The sequence below is a fragment of the Tupaia chinensis genome, unplaced genomic scaffold (assembly GCF_000334495.1).
Source record: "Tupaia chinensis unplaced genomic scaffold, TupChi_1.0 Scaffold000494_1, whole genome shotgun sequence".
Taxonomy (NCBI): Eukaryota; Metazoa; Chordata; class Mammalia; order Scandentia; family Tupaiidae; genus Tupaia; species Tupaia belangeri.
The window spans coordinates 4,197,883-4,207,919 of record NW_006160006.1 but is presented as its reverse complement, the minus strand read 5'-3'; the positions used below and the strand labels follow the sequence as shown (position 1 = coordinate 4,207,919).

General features: G+C 47.9%; 1 protein-coding gene across 2 annotated transcripts in view; it reads right to left on the bottom strand.

Moving 5' to 3' along the window:
- The window catches only part of NPY1R (neuropeptide Y receptor Y1), a 20,088-nt gene that overhangs the window by 8,347 nt on the left and 1,704 nt on the right, over nucleotides 1-10,037 (bottom strand). The window contains exon 1 of one of the 2 annotated variants that reach the window (XM_006156476.3): nucleotides 81-210. The exons of the other annotated variant lie outside the window; for it this stretch is intronic. The gene's annotated coding sequence lies outside the window, so the exon portion shown is untranslated. Of the gene's footprint in view, nucleotides 1-80; nucleotides 211-10,037 lie in introns of those variants that run through there. 2 annotated transcript variants of the gene reach the window in all.

Below are 10,037 nucleotides of genomic sequence, written 5' to 3'. Positions count from 1 at the left end.
TGCTCCGCGGCGCCCAGAGGCCGCTCCCCGCCTGCAGGTGCACCTCGCGGGCGCGGCGCTGCTCCCCGCCGAGGACTCACACTGGCTCAGACTCGCTCCCAGAAACTCGCTGCTTTTTTAAGTTCTTTCGGGCCAGCTCCAGGAAGCGAACACTTCCCCAGCAGGTCGAGAGTCAAAGCCATTTCCTCAGTGCTTCACCCACGGGCTCCAGCTGCCAAGGGCAGAAAAGCCGTAGGCGGAGCACGCGCGTCCACGCAGCCCTGCTCCGGGTCAATTCTGACACGCTGATCTCAGCCTTTACATGGTTCTGTTCCAGCGCGAAAAGTCAAACTCGTGTAATGCACACACACACACACACACACACGCACGCACGCACACGCACGGTTTACTGAGGCGAACGGCTTCCAAATCAAACTGTCAAAAAAATAGTCTCTATAATCAAGATATAGAACACTGCCCAGAAAATGCATGACGTTTTATTACAAAACAACCACGATCGCGTGCTGTTTCAAAACAAAAACAAAATAAAACTCCAAGAAACTTGGAATCGCTTGAACTTTACGCTGGTATAGATGTTTTCTTTTTCTGGTGGTGAGGCTGAACGAACGTGACAAAGCTCCATGGGGGCTCCTTTATTGATATAAATAGTAAAGAACATAATCCCTGGGGACTTTTTCCTAAGAAAGCTTTCTAAAATATGTGTAGCTGTACTAAAGAGACTGATCAAGAATTAAAATGTGGTCGGGTGGGAAATGCACTGAGTGTCTAATGTTGGACATGTTTGTACATATGAAAATCCTGCTACTGGTTAAACAGCGGAATGACAGGTCGCCTAGCCATATTTGTGATATCACATATTCCGAGGATGAGTATAACACACAATGCAGGAATTTTAATTATTTTAAAGAGCAAACTCCACTCTTTTGAGTCACATTCTGTTCTTAGGTTTGATCATCAAGTTAGCAATTTTTAGTTTGCACCAAGAATTACAAACGAAAGAATTTAATTCCCTACCAAGAATATGTTTTAATGTCAAGACTTCTGGCATCCCAGCCAATATTTGGGCCTTGCGAGCACAATGCAGACTCAATATTTCCTGTGTTTTCCAAGCGGTTTAATAAAGGGATGGCTGCAAGAAGACCGAACTACTATGGCCATGCCGCTTATCAGCTTTATTTTATTTTTAATTTACCAGGGAGTACGTGCACTCATCATACAGGAGGGGGGCAAGAAAGGGTCCCCCGCCCCCTTGAGGGCTGGCCATGCAGCAATCCTTTCTCCTCCATTCCTTCCTCCTTTCCGAGTTTAGGGGGCACAGGTGCACCCAGCTTGTTTTTCAAGCTACCAAGTCCAGGACTCAAACTGTGCTTTCAGACATATGAAATCCAGCTGCCTTAATCACCACGCCACTGGCTGGCACATAGTTTATCGTTTTAACTTAATTTTTTAAAAAAATAATTATTTTATTTATTATTATTATTTCAACTTGTATAGTCATCAGAGAGAAAGAGAGAGGGAAAGTGAGAAAGCAAGCTGCCATGACCAGGACTTAAAGCATGGTAGCTATGTGGGAGTTCAGTGCCCCAACCACCATGCCACCTGCCGGCCCCTTTATTAACTTAATTTTTACAAAACATCCCCCCTAAGGCAAATCTACAAAGGTGTATTTTTGAGATATTAATACCAAAAACCAATATTTGAAAGATCATTGGTTTCAAAGACTTTTTTTTTAATCAAATTTTGTGGTACAAAGAATTTTTGAAAGGCTCCATAACAGTGAAATTATATCATTCTCTAGGAATATCACTTACCGAAGACCCTTTCTAATGTGTAAACTAGAAAAATTAGGTAGAGTACGTGATCAAATCCAACAAAAGATCCTCTTGATGTAATCTTAAGGGAGGTTTGAAATAAGCAAAGTACTCTAAATCCCTAAGAGGATATATGTTTCTTATTTCATTTTCAAGATAATTTCTTTTCCTGCCTTATATTTTTTTTTAAGATTATGTTTTCCATAAGAGAGAGAAAGAGCCAAACTTCACAGCATGTCCTCCCGGAGCCTCAGCCAGCCTGGATCGTGGGAGCGTGTAGATGCTCAGCGAGACAGAGAGGCCTCAGGACATGAACTGGGGACCTCCCCACAGGGCTCCAGTGGCGTTACCACCAAGTTCCCTATTGTTCTTCTCTTAAGCGAACAGTCACATACTTTCCTAGCTGGGACCCAAACTGTACAAAACTTCACCTTCGCTGAGGAGAGAGGGATTTTTGAATTCTGTTTATTTCCTTCCGAAGTTTCATTAGCAGCCTGGCGGATAAACCTCGAGCAGAGAACTCAGTTAAGGACCTCTCCTCATGTGGTCTTGAACAACCATCCTGCCGTGTCGTTGAAACGAGGGTAGACCTACTCACCGAATCCCTGCAGATCTTAATCTGTCATCTAAACAGAGGAACGGCTTTACAGTCTTCACGATTCCATGACTGTCTCGATTAAAGTGCATCACCGTCCGCTGTGGGAATTCACACACTGTATTTCCTCACTGGTCTCCTGACCAACTCCTGCTACAGCGATGAAAGTTCGAGAAGTGCTGTGAGGTCCTGATACAGGTGTATGACCATCGTGATCATGCAGAAGAACCTGCTTTTTACTCGTGAGACAGCACATACACGGGCACATGAAAATGGGAGGGGAGGAGCGCCTGCACTGGGTCTGGTCACACCGTGACCCCTCCTCCAGCCCTCGGACCCACCAGACCTTGGGCATGCCCAGAGAGCGTTTGGGCTGTCTGGGCAGGGGATTTGAACTGGGGTCGTCACGTGAGATTTGGCTTCTTTTGAGCAATGAATTACTGCTGCAGCACGGAGCAGGCCCCCACTCAGGAGGATCTTTGTAGGCACGTGGAAAACTGAGACGCAGACAGCGCTGAGAGGGAGGGGTCCTGCTGGGGGTGTGCTCGCTGTGAGGCACACTGCTGACTCAGGGTCTGTACCCTCTGAACTGATTTTGTGTTAGGCTTCTCCCTCTTTCTGACTCACTTGCTGTGTTTCTTTTAATCTCTGATGCCAAAGCATGTCAGGTGCAATGTTATTTTGTGGACCACCGAAGGGAAGAAAATGCTTTCAGTAGAGCATCGCACCCCACCAGCTGTGAATGGGCCTCAGAGTTAGCATATTGAAATCAGATGTCTGACTAAATCGGTCAGTGCAGTCAGTCAATGCAATCATTCTACTCGTTTGTCTTTTTGAAAATTGACGATTAGAACAGAGAGAAGTGACAGTGTGATTAGTTAAATGCTCATCTGCAGGTACACAGGCAAACGGTTCCGCGATCTCCGTGTAGAAGACGGCAAACACTCTTGGTGAGTTTACCCTTGATTTGAAATGAGAACTACAGCCAAGTTCTCCTTGGGTCACATAGGTTAGGTATTTAGAACATTTTGTAAATCCTGTCGGAATAAGACTCTAGACGACGCAGATCTCCAAATTTTTAGTAAGTAGCCAAATACTTTTCTGTAGGACTCTCATCATCAGAGACATTTAACATTGAACAAAACTGCAGTGCTGCATTACAAAACGGAACATTGTGTTGTGCATTGTGTACTGAAAAGAACTTTGCTACTGTTACTTTTTAAAATTATTATTCAATCATTTATAGCTCCTTTGAAAGTCACAGGTAGGAATCGCTGGTGAGAAGGACACACGTGAATGCCACCACCAGACCGCCTGTCCTCTCTGACGGGTACCTCTAACCAGTCACCGTGACCCCTCCCCGCACACACCCCCCCGCCATCTCAGGCTTGGTATTGGACTCTTCCACAATGAGCCTTCTGGTTGCCGGTATCTGGGCCAGGAGGTCAGGCTTCGATGGTGTCCTTGTCCAGAGACAGCAGGAAGACCCCTTATGTCCCTTAGAGCGGTACGGGTGCAGGCAGAGACAGTGTCGCCCACCTAAGGTCAGCACCCTTTCTCCTTCCCTTCCCACCAGGCCCGCTGTTGCTTCTCTTCCCCCAGGTACGCGTGAATCTAGGCCTAGGCCGAGGTCAAACATCCAGGGATGGGCTCTGCGCGAATCTGGCTCCTCCGAGCACAGGAGGGTGTTCGGCTCACACTCCCTGTGGGCACGGCAGCTCTGCTGGGAGGATCACTCGCTGTGAATTCAGAGCTGTGGTCAAGCCTTGATTATGACTTGGAAATTCCTGGGTTTGGGTGACTCCCAAGGCCCCTCATTTTAGGAGCTGTTTCAGGATGTCCCCCGTCTGTCCCAGGCTCCACTGCACACCCTCAGTCTCAGTGAATGCCTCTTCATCTTTGAGAGGGGAGAGGGCCATCGGTATCGACCCCACGAGGTCTCTGCCCTTCTCTTGGGCAGTGAGGACCCCAACCCTGCCATTGCAGCCCCAGGCTCCCCATCACCTGGCCTGCCGAATTCTCCCAGCAGGGTCCCCACACACCAGGACAGGAAGGGTGGTCTCTCTGGGCTATCAGACCAGCTGCAGCTCAGTCTGCAAGCCAGCCAGTGAGTGTGGAAGTGCCCAGGTCTCAGGAGGGCTGTTGGCCATGGGAGGGGACCCAATACTGTCTTTGCAGCTACCCCCCTACATAAAGCCCAACACGATCGCTCACCCCTTCCTCACGAGAATCCCTCATCTTTGCATCTTGGGTGTGCATACACATACACCCAGTGAGTTTTAAGCCTCTGGGTCCAGGACTAGTACCACAGTTGACTATGTGGGAATCCAACCACATAACCATTATGCCATCTGCTGGTCCCATGAATAGCATATTTTTAAAAGCCTATTACCAGTGAGAATGCTAAGAATAAGAATATAAGAATATAGAAACATGCTTTTTTAAAGAGCATATTATTCAATAATGTCAACTTTTAATTCTGGGTTTATGCTTTAAACAGTCCTCTAAACATTCTTCTTAAAAAAAAATTCAAAACAAACCAACATACCCAAAATAAATAAACTGTTTCCCTTTCATTTCCACTTAAATATAGTAAAGCTATATTTAGGTTTATAACTACAGTTAAAGTATTAGTCACAAAGAATTAGATAAGAAATGGAAACTTACTTTTACAAACCAGTGCTAGAGAATAGTCATCAACAACGCTACATTTTGAGAGGAGTTTTAAACTGCAAAAAAATTTTTAAAATGATGTGGCTCATATTTATATTTATATGATGAGATATTATGTCTCTGAAAAAAAAAACCTATGTTCCCTTCTTCTATATATACTATTATGAGGTATAGAAAAAAGAATATGCCAATATTAATGAGAAATTTGAGGCCAAATGGTGGTGTAATGGTAAAACCTGATGCTCTGTGAGGCTGAACCAATGGGAAGGTTCCTGGTTCGAGTCCTGAGACCTCTGTGAGTATGTTGGGTCCAGGTGTGTCCAGGATCCAGGGGTGGCTGAGTCGGGGCGGGCCTTGGTATCAAAGCCTTGTTGGGGGTGCTCTCTCTCTTTCAGTCCCTCTCACTTACAGAAGCAGTAAACTTTTACAAATGGAGAGCCATCATCCACAGTATTTCTTACCCTTTTCTATTCTTTATTTTTCCTAATACAGAGAGGAGACAAAGTGTATGACTATCGAGTTTTCCTGACGATCCAAAAAAGATTGTTTTTCTACACATAAATCTGTATGCACGCTGGCTGACAACGTCAAGCCCTAGGTATTCAGAGTGCGGAGGCGGAGCCCATCTGCCCGTCAAAACATCTCATCTCTCAGACAAAGAGCGAAGAGGGGAAGATCAAGCGCTTCGCTGCAATCGCACTGCAAGTGGAGGCAAAGCCTGCTGCAAGCCACGTGTGCTGGTGTCTGCTACACAAAAGTACGTGTGCGCTGCGGGGTCATACATCTACACACACAGGTATCACACATATCTGCGTGTTACGTGTTTTTAACGTGAAAAAATTGCTTCTAAAAAAGAACTTGTGGACCAGCAGGTGGTGTGGAGGTTAAGGCGCTGGCTCCCACATGGCCAGCTTCGCGGTTCTGAGTCCCGGACCTGATGGCTTGAGAATCACATGGATGCATGTGTGCTCAACATCTCTAGGGCGAGAGTGGAGGCGAAGGGATGGTGGCATGTCTATCCTCCCTGGGAGGTGGCCGCTCTCTTTTCTCTCTCTCTCATGTCTCTCTGGCGAGTGCACATGCCCTATAGCAAAAACTAAAAGAAATAAAATAATTTTGTGTTTTTTCTGGAAACCCGGCCCCTGTTTGGTTTAATGGTTAAGTCACTGGGGCATCGAGAGGAGGAGTAAACTGTTCCCAAGGAGCATGGCGTTTATCAGAAGTCAGTGAAATGCTCATGGTGTCCTCTGGGGCCCTCGAAACTACCACTCAGTCGCCTGGTGTGAGAAATGTGCTCACCCTTGGGAACCAGCAGTTAGCGTAATGGCTATGTCGCTGGACTCCCACGTAGTCGACCGCGGTTCGTGTCCCGGACCCGGTGGCTTAAAACTCACGCCGGGCGCGTGTGCGTGCGTGCCCAAGATCCCGAGAGGAGAATGGAGGAGAAGGGATTGCGGCGTGACCATCCCCCCTGGGGGGTGATTTCTCGCTTTCTGTCTCTATGTCTCTCTCTGTCTGTCTGGCGAGCGCATGCGCCCTACAGTGAAAATCTCTCCAAAAAAAAAAAAAAAATGTGCTCACCCTTCAACGCCAAAGGACAGGCATGGAGACGCCATGCGGTGAAGCGAGACTTTATGGTGGTCTTGCAGGGTCAGGTGTCTGGTGGCCCGACATGGTTCCAGCAGGCCGTTTATCCCCTAGTGCACAAGCACCCCCACTCCCACTGGCTGAGTACCGTAGGGTGTACAGTCTTCCCAGACGCCACCTAAGTTTCTTTATCCTCTTAGAAGGCATTTCTCGTCCCCTTACCTCTCTTGCCTGGTGGAAAAGTGCAGGCTTAGAACCAGGAAGTAAAGAAACGAGGGGCAGGTGACCAGCCACCATCCTGAGAAGTTATTTCTTAAGAGGGATCTGTTGTGGGGCCACCAGGTGGCGTAGTAGTTAAGGCATTGGATTCCCACATGGCCGACCACAGTTCGAGATATGGACCCAGACCCGGTGACTTGAAGAATTTCATGTGCATGCATGCCCCCAAAAAATCCCAAGAAGAGAATGGAGGAGAAGGGATCCAAGCGTGGCCATCTCCCCCCAGGGGGATGATTTCTTGCTTTATGTCTCTCTGTCTCTCCAGTGAGCATGCTTGCCCTATAGCAAAAAATCTGTCTCTGTCTCTCTCAAAAAAAGGAGTGACCTGTTGTTTTGGGGTTTCGTCTGTTCAGGAACTGTTGGGGAATGTGTCCTTTCTGGGCTTGTCTCATCTGCAAGCCAGTTAAGCAATTTTGTTACGCTATGCTTGAAAATGAATCACTTATTTCTTACACCTGGGGAAATAGTTATACACACACTACGTAGGGTTGACTTTTAGAAATAGCCTTTGTTTCATAAATTGCATGTATTTTACAAGTTTGTTCTTCAATTCTCCATTGATAGTCCTAAATATTGATTTATATGACAAACCATTACTATTCCAAAGAAATCAATGCAGTGAAAGCAGTATCAAGGTATTTCTGAGAGCACGTGGAAATGGCCCTGCCCACGGCTTAAATTTAACACAGTAGAAAAAGTGGGGTTAAAGAAACATTTACTCAGGACCAGCAGTTAGCGTAATGGCTATGTGGCTGAATTCCCATGTATTCAACTGCAGTTTGAGTCCCGGATCTAGTGGCTTAAACTCACGTTGGGCGCGTGTGCATGCGTGCCCAAAATCCTGAGAGGAGAAAGGAGGAGAAGGGATTGCGGCGTGGCCATTCCCCTGCGGGTGATTTCTCACTTTCTTTCTGTCTCTTGTGGAACACAGGCGCCCTGGAGCAAAACCCTCTCAAAAAAAAAAAAAAAAAAAGACACATTTACTGTGAACACAACAAACTATCTTTACTTGAGAGGTAAAAGCGATGAAGTAAAACAGTGCTCTCTCCCTGCTTGCTTGCCACTGCGGTCCTGCCCCTCACGTGTAGGTCGGGCAACATGTGAGAGGACGCCCCGGTCGTCGGCCTGTCCTCCACACACAGGGACCATTACAGGACAGCCGTGAGTTTGAAAAAGTAAAAGACATGTTCCTCAGCAAAACGTTACCCCAGGCATGGAAGGGAGAGTGTTTTATTGTTCAATAATTCGTGTTAGACGTCCCAGGTGATCTTTAACTTTCACCTTTACCAATAAGCTTTTCTCATAACTGAGAACAAACCCCTGGCAACCGGGAAGCCTCCAGTTTAATTCTGTGACATGCATACAAGCCAACTTAATTTCCCAGATGAGCATTTTAGAAATAGTGAGTGGGAAAAACACAACTAGCCGAGGTGGACACTGCTATTCCTGCTCCCAGAGGCGTATTCTGGCTAGAACATTACTCTATCAAGTGGAGCCATCACATGACCAGTCTTGACTCCCTCCGGGAAAATTGGAAGGTAAAACACTTACTGTCCTATCTTCACTATGGAGCTGATCGTCAAAATTTTCAAATGGAAAATTTCTCTGAAACAAAGGATTCTTCCTAATTTGCTAGCCTCAAGTATCTAAGACTGTAAACCATGAGGCCAGCAGATGGTGTAATGGTTATGTCACTGGACTCCCACATAATCCACCAGGATTTGAGTCCCGGACCAGCAGCTTACAACTCACTCTGTGCACATGTGGGTACATGCCCAGAATCCCAAGAGGAGAATGGAGAAGTGATTGCAGCTTGGCCATGCCCCTGGAGGGGTGATTTCTTGCTTTCTCTCTGTCTCTGTCTGGTGAGTGCACATGCCCTATAGCAAAAATCTCTCTTAAAAAAAAAAAGACTGTAAATCATACTGGTGCTGAAAGAACTTCTGACTCCCTTTTCTGAGGTGTGTATTGTGTGGGTGTAGTGGGAAGAGAGAAAGCTAGGTTAATCAAAATCTTCATCTCAGCTGCATGTGGGCCTTTTACTTTCAATACTCTAAGAATAACTTACTTCAAAAGAAAAGTGATTTGTAGGGGAAAAAAAATCGTCCTGTATTTTTAATGAGCAAATGCTTGCAGCCCAGACTGGGTTTTCAGAAGACAGTTGATGGGGCTAGTTTGCAAGCCTCATTAGCCTGCTGGAGCCAGTCTGTCTTCCAGGGGTCTGAGCTGGCTGTGGGAGGCCAAGGCCTGGGGCTTAGGTGGAGGGTGTAACAAGTAGCCACCCCGAGTCCGGCTCCGCAGGGACATCCTTCTTCCCTCCCACCGCTCCCCCGCGGAACCCCAGGGCCCACGCCAGATGGGGGGCGTGTTCAACTTTCGGGGACGTGCTCAGTAATACTTTATAAATAACGCGTGGGAGAATAACAGGAACTGAGTTTACTTGAGGGGTTTCAAAGCCTTGGGGGCTCCCTGATCCCCTGAGAACTGAAAGCTAAATGTAGCAGAAAGGGGGCGGGTTTTGTCGGGCCTCCAGGGCACAGGCTGGAGCCTGTACCAACAGTGCCTCCTTAGGGCCCAGAGCCCCGGGGTCTCCTCGCCAGGCTGCAGAGCACCAGCCCGACAGGCACACTCAGCGGGCCACGCAGTGGCTGTCACAGACCGGCTCCCGGAGTCAACGTGTGCAAAAAAACACCCCTTCTCATGGCCCGCTGTGTCTGAAGGCAGATGGGCTTCTCTTTCAGAGACAGAGACAGACCGAGAGTGAGAGACCTACAATACCTGCCAGCTAAGGGGCGCTAAAAAACGAGGCAAGCCTGCGCAGCGCCCCTGCGGGCACATTCCGGACAGGAATCATGTTCAGGAGTTCGGGGTTCGCTTTTCTTTAGGGGGGGTGTCTGCTTTTTGAGACGGTGCCTTCTTTCTTTAATCAAGACACTCTTCCCCCCACCCCGCCTCCCCTGGCGGAGCGGGGTCCGCAGCAGCGTGGTGGCCCCTGGTGCCCGGTTCCCGCGCCGCGTCCCGCCCGCCGCCCACGCCGGCTTCCCGCGCTGCCTGCCCGCCGCCCACGCCCCGCGTGCCCCCGCTCGGGCCAC